Here is a 15,047-nt window from a genome sequence, read left to right on the forward strand (position 1 = left end):
AGTTAAATAGATGTGGGAATTCTTGACTGTAGTATTAGGCTTATATTATCTGGTTTAATCACTTAGAAGCTTTGTCAGAGGAAAATGATCTGAAGCTGAAGGCTTATTGTTTCTAGTGGTATTTAGATGGAGGACCCTGACTTAATTTGAACAGAGTCTGTACAAGCAGCTTAAACTTCCACCTTCTGGGGACTTTCATGAAAATTAAAGAAATATGTTACAGAATATCGCGGTAATTATTGATAGATTGGGGAAAATTTTCCTATTTGTTATGTGGATGATCTGATCATTGTACAGAATAGCACTTATTAGTTGAGGAATAATGTAAGTTAAAACAATTAAACACTCGTGAAACTCATTACAATTTAGTGAAAATATTGAAATTGAATTTTGTCATTTACAACCTAAATGATGGGGATAATTTCAAATTTTACCAAGTGACTGAATATTTGTAATATCACAATTGTGAAATTAAGTAACTATGTATTAGCTATATTAACCATAAACCATTTTGTCGACTTGAATTTCCAAGTTAATATAAATGTATGACATTAGGACATCAGGGTGAAGGTGACGTTATTGTACACACAGTAGGTATTTAGTAGTTATTCTATTAATGACTGTCAAGTAATATAAAAAAATGGGAATCCCTGTTTTCTACTGAAATTTTTATATCTTTACGTGATTTCTATTTTTATGTTTATGCATAGGAAGGAGGGGAAAAACAGAACAAAAATTGCTTTGTTCTTCCCTTGACATAGTAATTATAGTTAGAAAAATATAAGGTTAGGGTCATTGATTTACCCAACCTCGTCCCAAGTAAATATGAGATAAGATGGCTGATCAATCATTCTCCTTGGTTTTAGAATAAGGGTGGGAAAGTTCTTCTAATTATAGTTGCATTTCACAAGAATTATATTTGAGTAGGCTGAGGAAAACTTGGCCACACATCAGGGATCATCCACAACGTTATCAAGAAAAATGAGAGGGGTTCTATTATAAAGGTTGGATGCATTCACAACAAGCAAATCTTTGAGAAGCCAAGGGGAAACTGAGGTGTGACAGAGAAGGCATGTATTGATGAGGGTCATCTGCTGTAAGATGTCTCAGAATAGAAGATCTGAGATGAAGTCTCGAAAAAAGTTATTTGCTACAATATTCCTGCCAAAATTTACATAGATACTATAATATGTGGACAGCTAGGATGCTTGGGGGATAGATTGCCAGGCTTGAAGCCAGGAAAACTCATTTTCTGAATTCAAATCTGGCCTCACATATTTACTACCTCTATGACCCTGGCGGAGTTGTTTAACCCCATTTTGCTCAGTTATTCATCAATAAAATGATGTGGAGAAGACAATGGAAAACTACTCAAGTTCCTTTGCCAAGAAAATTCCAAATGGTGTCACAAAGAGTTAGACACAGCTGAGAGGATTGAAAAAGAACAAGAACAACAGCATCAACATCTGATATTTTAATACCAACATGTTTCCATTAAAATAAATACTTTTTTTTATCAAGAAAAAAGCCAAAGGTTGGTTAACTAGAGATTGATACAAATGTAAAGTTAGCGAAAAAAAAAAATTAAAAACTGACTTCTGCCTAAATGTTAGGAATTTTTGGCAAATAGGGAATTGTAGAATTTAGAATAGAGTCCCTAACTTATCACATTCTCTAGCAGGTTAGAAGATTTTAAGGGGCAATTCTTAGAAGAAAGAACACATTGCCATCTACTCTAATAGATTTTTTTTATTCTCACCTAGAAGATATTTCCCTTGGAAATAACCCTTCAGAAATGACTTTCCTTCTCCCATGGAGTCTGTGTCGACTTGGGAGTTGAGGGCTTCAAAATGACTATTTTCTTGTACTAGGGCCGTGGTTCCCACTGCTGCTGAACCTGCTATGCCTAGACCAACTAAGATAGGGACTAAAATGGGGACTGTTCTTTTATAGCAGGCTTGTAGACCAAAATGTATACAAGCCCCTTCTCCTGAATAAATGTATATCTGTGGAGGGACGTGAACTAAAATGCAGAATTCGGGGGAGTTACCAGCAAGAATTCATTCCTGTACACAAGCAGTTAAGTCTAAGGTACAGGGAAGCCAAGCATTTTTAGGGGCTAAGAAAACATTTGGTGAAAATTCCTGTTTGGGAAAAACCTTGACCATGGAAACACAAAGATTTTTATAAGGTGACTGCTGGAGGACATAGCCCTAGATTTAATACACCAGGCTTTTCCCTGCACATCTCCTAACGTAAGCTTGTGGGAGCCAAGGTTACAGCGGGCATGGAGATCTGTGCCAGTGAGTGTGGGCTTTCAATACTGAATTTCATATCAGTCGAAACCTTTGACAAGTTTAACCTAGCCCAACAAAATAAGAAGGGGCAGGGTTCAAGAAAAACCAGCAGTGAGAAGTTAGGCTGGGATCTGAGGAATTTAGGAAAGAGAAAAAAGTATCAAGAATATGAAAAGTATAAGAGTGGGCATGTAGCCTGTGGTTTGACAAAGTGATCCCTGAACCTGCAGGGGTTATGGTGGAGTGTGGGTTAAGGGGCCAATGTGGAGTTTGATCAACTTCCAGAGGTGGGTTAAGAACCGGGTTGGGACAAATGGGAATGAGATCCCTTGGTACTGGAGTTCATTGGATAGTAAACAAGTAGTAAACAAGCGTCCAGCATCCCTTCCTACAACGTAGAATCTAATTCCCCACGTCCTCCCCATTTTCCAAGTTTGTTTAGTCCAATTTAAAACCTTGATAACAATGGGGTTACATGACTCAAGGGTATTACAATGAAATGAAATGTGGTGGTCACGGCTGCCACCGGAGACCCAGTCAGCAATGGTTACACAATCCCAATTGATAGGGTGATATTTCCCAGTCCCCCCACAATCAGGAGACCCATCCTCAAGGAAGACATATGACTGGGTTGACCCAATGCTTCTTTTCTGCTCCATTGGCCCCCACAAAATACATGCCAGTGTAGAGAAACCACATAAATCTGGGACTAAGCAGGGTATAGAGATCAAAGAAAAGGGTGGGCTGGCCATGAGTCACATTTTTGAAATTAGAATCCCATCAATTGTCCTAGTAAGAGTCACAAAGTGGGAGTGTAGGGGTTAGTACCAACTAAAAGCAAGAGCGCTAGAAGCAGGAACATCACAACAGTCTCTTGATTTTCAGTTGTAAGTCACTGGTCGGTTCTGCCACTCACAGGTCTGGAGAGCTGGGAGGAGTCGTCACTTTGACATGGAGCGGTGAATCCAAGTTTTCCTTTTGGTCACTTTAACAGCTGATGGGGTACTCAGTATAACCTGGTATAGGCCAATCCAATGGGGCTCAAGTGAGGAATCTCGGGGTAGTGTGCAGGATCTTGGGGTGGTGAATGAGGAGTCCCCTGGTACACTGCCCGGACCGTGTTTTGGACATCTCGAGGAACCTAGAGGGACTTGAGAAGTAAATCATTAACAGTCATACCTAACAGCATTCAACACCTGAAATACAATAGGAGGTGGGGTGCTGAACAGAATTTTAAAAAGAAAAATGAATTTTACACATATGTATTCAGTTACAAATATTAACACTTGCTTAGATGATATAATAACTACAAATTCAGATTAAAAGAGCAAGTTCTTTTCTGCTTTACAATTTGTTACATCGATTTAGCAAGAAACGTCTTGCAAATGGAGGTTTTAGTGGGTCTCTTAGAATCATACTAGAGATTTTAAAAATTCCTTTTAAAGGTATTTTCCTTCTTAAAACAGTTTCAATGATCACTAAACCTTTGTGAAGGAAGTTAATTGAAAACTTTTAAATGATCTTAAGCAGTTTGTATAAACTTTCTATACATATTCTAATTCTAGATGAAAAATAATATTAGATTTTCCAATAAGCTAACATAAAAAAATAGCTCACATCTTTTACTGATTAATTGTTCTGAGCATAGAAACCTGTGACAGAAGGGAAAAGGCAGGGACATGTGACATTCCAAATATGCCAGGAGAAAATGTCTTTGGCTCTGTGTAAATTCAGGTACAATTACAGATATTCCATCTCATGCAGCATCTGCTGCACCTCATAGCTAGACTCAGGAATAGGTGGGAAACATTACTTTTCAAAGGAACCTCATGGGTAAACTGAGCCAGGAGGGATCCCATCCTAGACAGAGGCTAAGATTGTCCCTTCCACCATTACCAAACGTAGACTTCCACCTGTTGACAGCACAGGATCACATTCCTCTGAGTAGCAGTTGGCATTTCCTCTCAGAAGCTGATTCAATGCAGACAACTATACCCAAATTCAGACTCAAAATAAAATTTAGTTATGGTCCCAAGTGCTATTTATCTTAAACAAAAAGCCTCACCAATCACAGCTTAGAGCCAGTTATAATTATTTCTATTCTCATGGTGCTGTGATAAACAATAAAAGTGTATCAGATCTTATATTGTAAAGAATTCCTTTTACCATCCTTCTAGAATATAAAAGCCAATTTATAAAAATTCTTTTTGATCTTTGCAACTTCTTAGCAAGTTAGGTTCATTTAAAACTTCCTTTCTCAGACTGAATGACATTGCCTGGTAATAATCTCTAGAGGATTTAACAGTTTTAGAACATAAGGAAAAAATTTATATGAATTGTAAGCAGGAGAGACTGCTCTGAATGGGCAGAACTAGTCAAACAAATTTTCATACAATAATCAATAAACAATTTTAGGTTTTAACATTAAAACATTAGCCCAAAATAGCTTAGTTAAAAGTTTTACAAGTTTTTTTTTCTAAATAGCAGATATACATATTTAAAGTAACACTACTGGTCTTACACAATTTTCTCCTCACTCAGGTTGTACAATACACAGTGTAGAAATACAACAATAATATAAACTACAAGATGACGTTACATTAATTGTCTTTTCAAATTACATATAAGAATGATTGATCTTACCAAGTGAAGAGGCTGGTTGACTTCTGACCTCATTTTCTCCTCTCTTTTTCTCATCTCCCCACTTTATAGATGAATTAAGACTCAGAGTTAAATGATTTATTCTAGATCACACAACCAGTCAGTGCAGGGCTCAGAACACACTGTTTCTCAGTAACAACCTTTTCTCACTTTTTTGATTTTCTCTTTTTGCTCCACATTCTGGGTTTTTTTCTCCCTGCTCCATAGTTTACAGGAGTCTTTAGCAACCTTCTTTAATTCCTTGGCACTGGACCAAGCAAAGTGATTATTTGCAGCAAGGGAGAGATCTCTTAGATGGTGCTGAAGTTGGGGCTTCATGGTACAGAGTGAACTCTATATTTCAGGGGGAAACCCTCCATTTTTCCAAAACCTCTATGAATTCTTAGCTGTAGTAGACCATGATTATGCGGTGGTCGATTTGCCTGGAGCATTGAGGAAAGGATTTGGGGAACTTGAAGTAGAAACTTCAGGCTCTGCTTACTTAGAGAGGTGGACTTCAGGGTACCTCGCGATCTAAAACTTGCTGATGGGAGTTAGATCAAGTAGCCTTTTACTAAACTATTTAGGCTGTGGAAAGAATATAATTTTAGGCTGCATAGCTCAGATGTAACACACACTTTAGTAGCTCAGATGTATCCCAGGATTAGTATATGGGATAATGATTAACTTGTATTTGTACCTTTGTTTCACAAGCTTCTTTTCCCTTGTATAACAGTTCATATGTCATTCAGAAAAAAAAAATATTATATTCCAGTGATTTAACCTTTCAGGTAGGCACATCACAAGCCCATGTAGCTCCAATGTAGCTACTGTACCTTCCCCACTTTTTCTTTTTGGAGGAAGTTAACTCAAATTAACTTCACTGCAGCCCTAGCTCAGTTATAGCCAGGACAACAGGGAGAAGAAAAAAAAATCTTTATGGTTCAAACCTCTTACTGTCTCCTCAGCTCCATCAGAGCTGGATGACAGGGGAAGGCTCCATAGCCCTAGCTAAGAAGAACTGGGAGCACAGGGGAGAGAATCTTAGTGGATTTCTTTTTGATCTTTTGCTCAAATAAACTTTTCTTAGGTGTTCATTCCTTTAAAATTTCAGATCTACTCCAAGACTTTAAAAGAAACTTTCTCATACAACATATATAATACATCTGTTTACCAGTAACAATCATGGTCTTAATTTTGAACTTTGAAATAAAAAAGAATTGAATAACCAAGCGGGTGACCTTAAACTTCAGTTTTTGTAGTGCCAAATAGGAATCAGAATGAATTCAATTACCTGGATCTACATTCCCAATGATGTTTCAAAGTTCTCTTTCTGTGACCCAGGAAAGGGTTAAGTGTTAGTCCTATTTCAAAGTGCAGCTTGAAAACCTACTTCTCTTTCATCATTAAAGTGACTCCTTTTCCCTTAGACAGATTTTTGGGGAGAAATTTCCCATTCTCTTTCTGTCCATTTGTCTTTCTACTTTGAGAACTTTGGCTGGAGTTCAAGGAGTAGAAGGAGAAGTGGTTTTTCTGCCAGCAGCCTTTCTTTAAGAGATTATCAATCTTTCTAGCTCAGGTACAGCATTCTTTTGGCTGCTTGGGTACATTTGGCTTACAGGGTGGCAGATTTAAAATTTCTTTACACAGAAAGACAGAATATATAAAAACCCTGCAGCAGGGCAAAAGAAAGAAGGTTTCCTCTTTTCTACCTGCTAGTATCTCAGAGACAGGATATACACAAAACAAAACAACACACAGACAGTGACATCTAGTGACAATCCACAAACAAGTAGTTAAAGATACAGCAACACTTAGTAGAAAACACAAAATTCAGAAGAGAGAGAGAAAAATCTGGGCACTCTGGCAGGGTCCTGACCTTGGAGGCCAGTAGGGGCCGTACCGCTGCGTCCTGCTTAGCCTGCTACCCTACCTGGGGCCGAGGGACATCATCTTGGTGATCACCCCCTAGGTACCTTTACAATTCATGAGTACTCACCTAAAAGACGGAACACTCTTGGATCCAATTGAAAGAATTCGATTGTGATCCAAGGGTGGGGAACTTTTGACCTTTTTGTATCCTGTGATTGAACAAATGAATGTACTTTACTTATGATTGGAAACTAATCTCCATTTGAGAACAGGGGCTTTGTGATGGACTAAACAAATGTACAGCCTAGGGGTGGAGTAGCATTTAGAATCAGAACTTTGTGATGGATTAAATGAATGTAATGTCCAGGGGTGGGGTTGTACTTGATTAAATCACACTTGGTAAATGCTGTATTTTGAATTATGCTATATGTTGATTCTCTTTGTTCTTAATTTGTCACTGAATAAAATGGAGAGCACCTATGCTGGTATTTTGAACCTTGGGAAATTGCCTTTGCTTGGCACTACAGGTAGAACCTCCAGTATTTAATGGACACCTGAGATATAACAGGACAGCTAGGTCAATTATAATTTGTAGGAAATTATTTTGTGTGTATAATATGTAGGAAAATATTGTAGGAAAACTTGCCAGAAATACAAAGACCATGAGGCTCCATTTCCAACTGTGAGCGAGATGAGTAGGATAGAGTTCACAAATCTATATAAATATGGATTCTCAAAAATATCCTGCATTTCCTATATTGTCATAGACTTGACCTTCTGCATTTCCCAGTATTAATTCATGAAGAACTTGTGGTGCTGTTTCATGTGATGCCATGTATGAGCAGCTTTCCAGAAGAATGCTACTATGAACAGCTTTTAAGTTCTGATCACACAGTATAGTGAGCACTCTATTACATACCAAATCAAAGCAAAACATTCACAGAAAATCACAAGATTACAACTTATCACAGAAATTCACAATATAGTATAAACAACAGCTTATCATTAAAATGGTCACATAGTTGTTTTTTGTTTGTTTGTTTGTTTTTTACCAAGGTGGTCACAATATTTAGAACAAAGAATAATTATCTCAAAGTACAGTAGTCAAAGTCCTCCACTCATGGGGCACACAAAATTAACTCAATCAGTCACTTATTCAACAATCACTAAGTATCATTTATCACTAAGTACAATCATTAAAAAATACACAATCCCTCCACTCCTAGGTCACTAATAAACTACAATTTCATCATTATTCAGTAACCACAGAAAGGTCATATAATTTGACTTTGGGCCGGTTCTCAGATTCCCTGGATCCCCTTGCATGGTCCCAGATTCTACCTGGATTCGCCAGACTGTCACGTGGGTTCAATTTCAGAAAGCTCCCAGTTCCTTTTCCAGCTTTCTGGGTAGGTCCTACTCCATACTGAAGTTCACAGGGTCGGGTCCATCTGAAATCCTCCAAAATTTATGCTCCTGGGAATTCAAGGCTCAACCAAGCCACAAACAGACCAAGTCCCTGCTTCCCAGTCACGCTACCTCAGTCTTCTGAAGTTCCTTCAAAAAGTCAGAATCACCTTCTCCAGACTCAGGGGAGAGTACTACTGGGCTCCTGGCTTCCTGGGCTCCCGGCCTCCTGAGCTCCTGGGCTCCTCTTCAGAACAGCTTCTGCCACCAGATTCTTGTCCTAAGAAATCTGGACTTTGCCTCTCTGGGGCTTTTCTTATATACACACAGCATTAGTTTCCTGTTTCAGCCAACCTCTTCTTGTTACTTCAGCAACAGGAGACAGGAGTTCATAGCTTCTGTTTCCCAAACAGAGGCTTGATCAATTACTAAGTTCTAAGTACCTACTTACTTGCCAATACAACCGGTCAAGTTACATTACCTTTACAATTCAATAGTTTACTTTTCGTAGACATGAAAGAAAGCTTCATAACTATGAAGAAATTGCAACAATTTTTACTGAGTCAGTGAATCAACTAACATTTATCGAATGTCTACTAGGTAATAGACACAGTGTTAAGTCTTTGGGGATACAAAACTGGGGCGAAGGGGAGGGAAGAAAAAAAAAAGCCAGTCTCTTCCGTTAAGGAGGTTTCAATCTAATAGGGGAAGATAACAAACAAAAAGAATCTGAAAAACAGTATAGCAGTAGGGAAGGTACCCACATACAGGGGCAAAGAATAGTCAGAAGATGACCCAAAGTAATGCATTCGTGCAAGAAATGAAGAAATATGATAAAATTCTGATTCTAGTACAATTTATTGCTTGAGTTCTCAAGAATATTTTAGGTCTATATTTTCATATGACAATTTGTTGTCTGTTGTTTTATAAAATATAGTGAAATTATGATGTTTCATTTTTCCCCATTTGTCACATTTTGACAAATATTCTGGAGCTGCTCAATTTTTCGCAACAAAGTGATATGTTACACAATTTCTATTGTTTCCTTGCATAATCTGAATCAAATAATAAGCATGTGTTATTAGAAGATGACTTTTCTGCCATTTTTGGTGGCAGTGACCAAGCCTTAAATCATTATCATGGAATTCTATATTTTTGTAAAAAATATGATTAATTTTTATTAATTGTCTATATGTTGTTGGTTGAACTCTTGTGAACATCATCCATGTTAGTTCTGAGTTGATTCTCAAATCTAAGCCTTTCATAGGCTACAGTTTTTGGTTATAATTTTTTTTTAATCCAAACTTTGAATCTATTATGAGTATTTACTATTGTTTTGTAAAATGGTCTTTATTTTTCTAGGAAATATGCCTGCAAGGGTTTAACAAGGTATCATGTTTTTTTATTATATATTTTAATCCTCATACTCCTGTTTTATGAGAAAATATTTTCCTCTATCTTAGAATGATCTATGGTCCTTACTATCATTGTAGTTATTGACATATGTATATTCATTCATTATTTGTTTAGTTCTGCATTTTTAAATGTAAAATCAAAAGTGTAGAGCAGGTCCTTTTTTAGGCAGGTATTTTCTCCAATTAGGTAAAAAAATTTACTTTTTAAGCATTTGTTTCTTCAGTGAGACATTTTTTTTCCCAATTTGGTCACTGTAGATTTAATTTTATCTGCTACCTCTCTTATTTGGGTTTTAAAATCTTTCTTGAGCTCCTCCAAGAATGCTTTTTGGACTTCATACCATTTCATATTTCCTTCTGTAGTCTCAGGTGTGAGTATAGAGTCCATGTTGTCCTCTGTATTTGATTGTTCTTCCTCGGTATAATAAGCTCTGATCGATTTTCTTGCCTTCCCCTTCTCCTTCTCAGCTTCCTTCCCATTGCAATTTTATATTTCCTAATTTCTCAGGCTGGGAGCTAAGTACCTGGTTGTTGGCTTTGTGTGCTGTAGCCTCTGAGTGTCTAGACTGAGGCCAAGGCCAGGATTCTCATTGTTTCCCCTGAGTTACTCTGAGGCTCACAGAGAAACCTGTGGGGGTAGTGGTGGTCTGGCTGCTCCAGATTTCCACCTCTATTCCCCTGGGCTACAACTCAGGCAGGCTCAGCAGGTGGTGGCCAGCAGCACTGATATCTTCAGATTCACAATAGTGCTGAGGTTCACCTTGGCTTCTTTTGTTAGCTCCTGCTGGCTCCAACCCACGCTTTTGGGAGCTATGGCTGGTCACGTGAGGTGAGGCTTGTTGGCACCCCTCCCACCCTTCACTTCAGACTCCTTACTGCCTCAGTTCCACCCTTTCTCTGTGACTCCTACAATTGAGGCTATTTTCACTAATTCACAATTTTACTCTGATGGGACCTTTAACTCTGGGTTTTCTAGGTCAGGGAAGGGAAATCAGAGCAGCTAGATTTTACTTTGCCATCATGCCCCCTGGAAAATCAGGCTGGTCATTTTTAAACTTTCAGACTGTGGACTCATAGCCCCAGGAGAAGCTGCTGTCTCTGCTGTGGGCCCTGATCTTTCTCTTACCCAGCTCTTTTGGATCCTCCAGTCCTAAGGTGAGAAGCTTGTGAGAGGGCTGTGAAAAGCCCTGAATCGCCCTTAGTGTGGGTGAGTCTGTTGGTTGGGGCTCCTTCTCACTCAGCTGTAGTCTGATCTCTAGTCAAGGCTGGTGTAGCCGCTGCATGCTCCACGCTCCCCCTGCCCCATCTCATGTGGGCACTAGCCTGGGCTGGATTCTGCCACGCTCAGTCTCCCAGTGGATTCTGACACTCTAAAATCCATTCAGATTCACTTTTTAAAGTTTAGTGATGGGATTCATGGAGGAGCTTAGAAAAGTTAATGCTTCAGTTCCGCCATCTCTGCTCCACCCCCCAAGTCAGGAGTATTTTCTTTTCCATTTTAGACTTTAGTTTTTCAGGATCCATGGCCATGACAATCTCTAGTTTCCAAGTCTTAGATAATAACCCCCAGAGTAGCCCCAAGCATCCTAGAATTATAGTGATAGGCAGTCCTACTGAGGTTGCACCATGAGATATGGGGTAACATAGTGTGATATTTACTATGCTTGCACAGAATGATAATATTGCTAAAGTTAACCTGTGAGCTTAATGTTCGCATGATGCCTTTTTTGTCTGTTGCCCTAAAAATAACAAGTGGGCACTGGTCAGTGAATGGGGAACCCACAGGAAGAACCCATTTGGGATTTGGTAATGCACAGAGGAAAGCACTACCTGCTTCAACCAGCCCCCATGGAGGCTTGATGGGGTTTAAGGGAGTACACAAGCTGAAACAATGTGCCTATTTCAATTGATCTCTTAGAGACATAGGTGTAGTTGCTCCCCCTTCTTATTGGCCCTTTTGGTGTAAGTACTCTTTGAGAGGAATAGATTAGAATAAAGTCAGATGATTTATCAATCTAAAGCTGTCTTCTTGTCCTTCCTATCTTACCAGATCAAGAGGGATCCTGTTAGAGACTGGAGTCTAAAACCTCAAGTGTCTCCTGTGTGTTATTTGTGAAACAGTTGGATTTAAGTGAAAAAGAGTTGCACATAGTGAACTGCCTCAGTCTCTCTTCCAGAGTCATTGAAGTCCAATTACAAGACAAAATTCAGCATGACAGGCAATGACCCAGAATGCAGTGGGTGACCTTGGCATTTTTGATGTCTGACCAAGCTCTAACTGCCTGCTTCAGGTGACTTCATGGCAGTTGGAACAAATTGTTCTCAATTGCTCATTCTACCAGGCAAAGTCTTCATACGTTTGGGGTAGACACCTCTGTAACTCACCAATGGTTTTGAGGCCTGTAAGTTATACTCAACTAAAGTTTAGCCTGTCTGCTGAGATGGTTTACTGGGTTGTGGCTACTGCTCACTTTAGAGTTTCTTGGAGTCAAAGGTGAGAATTGAGGGACAGGGAGACACCAAAGGTAGATAAGTAACTGAAAATGACTCAGTAACCCCTCACACCACAGGGGCTAGTTATCTGCTTCTGACTTTCCTTTCCTCTTTCTCTCCTATTTTTTGTTAATAAATGAATTTCAATAAATCTGGAAGCCTCCAAAGTAACTTGCTCATGGAAAGTTAATGTAATGTGGAGGACAGAGGGCCTGTGGGTCTACAGCCTGGTAAGCTTGGGCAGGGTCATTCATATTTATATATAGTATATGGGGAGGCAAAGGCAGGGGAGGGGCCAAAAGGGAAGGGGAAAGAACATATTTTTGGTAAGGACTGTTACACAATTCAGTTTGCAATTTGGTGAAGGCAAATTCTATGATTATGTTAGGCCACAGTGTATTATGTGAATCATTTCATTTTTAAAAGAGATCTTAAAGGAAACTAGATATATCCAGTGCCTGTGGGGCAGGGGGAGGGAGGAGAGTGTCTATACTATAGCATACTCAATAATTAGTCATCTGCCCTCTGCTTATCTGTTTGTATTTTCTTTCTTTTGTTTGACCTTTATCGGTCAATCATAATTAAATTTCATTCTTTGTAGCATCCACCCATTTCTCTTGGTTCTGTTCTCTGTACACAAATAGAAAAAAAAAAACCTGAATACCTCTTCCACTCAAAAGAGTACTCTTATACAGACATCTGTGCCTCCAAATGTCCTGAGTTCTTTTAGGATAAAACAAACAAACAAACAAAAACATTTTTATTCATTTAAACAATTACCTAAAAATCTGTCCCTTTCTCAGTTCTCCTCAGAATGTGCTCTAATATCTCACCATACTCATTAAACTGTGACTTCCAGCATTAAACAGAGTGATCCAGATTGCTTCTCTCTTGGCAAAATACAATGGGAATGCCAAGTTATAGTTCTTAAAGTTATGCCTTTCTTAATCTGGTCCAATATTATATTAGCTTTTAAATAGCTACTCTTAAAACTATGTCTTTCATAATCAAATCCAAAATCATATTTTTTAGTTCACTGTTTTTGTTTTTTATAGCTGTAACACTTTTTCACTAACATGAAGTCTAAAGTCCACCCAGTAATTCACTGATTCTTTTCATGAAACTGACTATCTAGGTATATACTAGATCTGTGGGAATCTGGACTAATAGATTAAACAACCAACTTTTCTTGGCTCCAACTCTTAACAGATTTGCATAAATATAATTCAACACATATAACCAGTTGTGAGTAGAGGTTACTACTGACCTCAGAACTCACCAGCTGTGAGTGGACATAAAATGTGGCTTATTTAGGATGTTATGACTACCAAATTGCATAAAGAACACTGAGTAATTGGTGGTAAAAGTTTAATCTTATATTACATATAATTAGAGAAAAGTGAACTGACTAGATTAAGAGACCTGGGTTCAAATATGGCTCAAGATTTTACTATCTTTGTGACACTGAGCAAGTCTCTCCTTCTCTCTTGGCCTCAGTTTTCTCTTTAGTAAAATGAGGATTGCACTACATGGCCTCGGAGGTCATTTCCAACTCTAGATCAATAATGCTACGACTCCACTTTAGTATACTTAATAATCAGAACAAAATTTCTTCTTGCAAACCTTAACTAATTCTCAAGCTCAGCACTCCAAATTCTACTCTTTTAGTCCTTTGCCATGGTTTTGTAGTTATTACCTGTCCTTGATTCAATTCTCTCTACATATATTTACATGTAATTTTCATTCTCTTCCTACAATTTTTTCCTCCTCACAATAATTATTTCCTTCTGTATTGTTAATTTTAATTATTAAAAAATTCCCTGTAGTCCTAGGCTGACTTCTTTTTTTAATGCTTTATTAACTTCTGATTTACATCATTCATTTCCACCAGATTTGAGTTCCAAATTTTTTCCCCATTTTTCCCCTACCCATCTCCCCAAAACAGCAGTCCCACAGGATATCCCCTCCTCCAGTCTGCTCTCTCCCATATTTTCTCCCATACCCCTTTCAACTTTTCCAGTGGATGTCTATGCCTCAGTGCCTGTATATCTTATTTCCCAACTACTTGTAAAATAGTATTAATAATAGTATATATATATATGTATATACACATATATATGTATATATATACACATACACACACATATATACATACATATATGTATATATATATATATATTTGGATATTTGATTTTAAAACTTTCAATTCCAGATTTTCATTACCTTCCTTCCTTGTCACCGACCCTTACTGGGAAGATAAGCAGTTCAGTATAGGTTGTACATGTTTGGCTAATGAAAAACAATAACAGAGAAGATATATTGCAAAAGACTGACTATATTTCCCTCCCTCCTATCCTACCTCCCACTTGTTCTATTCTCTACTTAGATACTGTCCTTTTTCAAAATTGGGTGCTCCCAACTTCCCTACCCCCAAGCCTGCCCTACCTTCCATCACCCCCCTTCTCATCCCCTTACCCCCCTACTATCCTGTAGGGTGAGATGCCCTATTTAGTGTGTATTTCCTTCCCTCCTCAAGCCAAATTCAATGGGAATAAGTTTGACCATTCCCTTTTGCCTTCCTATTCTTCCCCTCCATGTAACCCTTTTCCCTTGCCTCTACTGTATGAGATAGTTTACCCCATTCTGTCTCTCCCCATCTCCTCTCATTATATTCCTCTCTCACCTCTTAATTTCACCTTTTAAGTACCATCCCTTTCTGTTAAATTGGTTGTGTGCCCTCTATCTATGTATACCTGTAAACATATATACACATTCACATATGTATTCATATGCCCATATACCCTCATATATAGACATATATGTATATGTCTATATATATGTGTGTGTGTGTGTGTTGTGTGTGTGTGTATATATACATATATATATATATATATATATATATATATATATATATATATATATA

The sequence above is a fragment of the Petaurus breviceps genome, unplaced genomic scaffold, assembly GCF_028583685.1.
Source record: "Petaurus breviceps papuanus isolate PSGF00001 unplaced genomic scaffold, PetGlider_PUasm1.0 90743, whole genome shotgun sequence".
NCBI classification, from domain to species: Eukaryota; Metazoa; Chordata; class Mammalia; order Diprotodontia; family Petauridae; genus Petaurus; species Petaurus breviceps.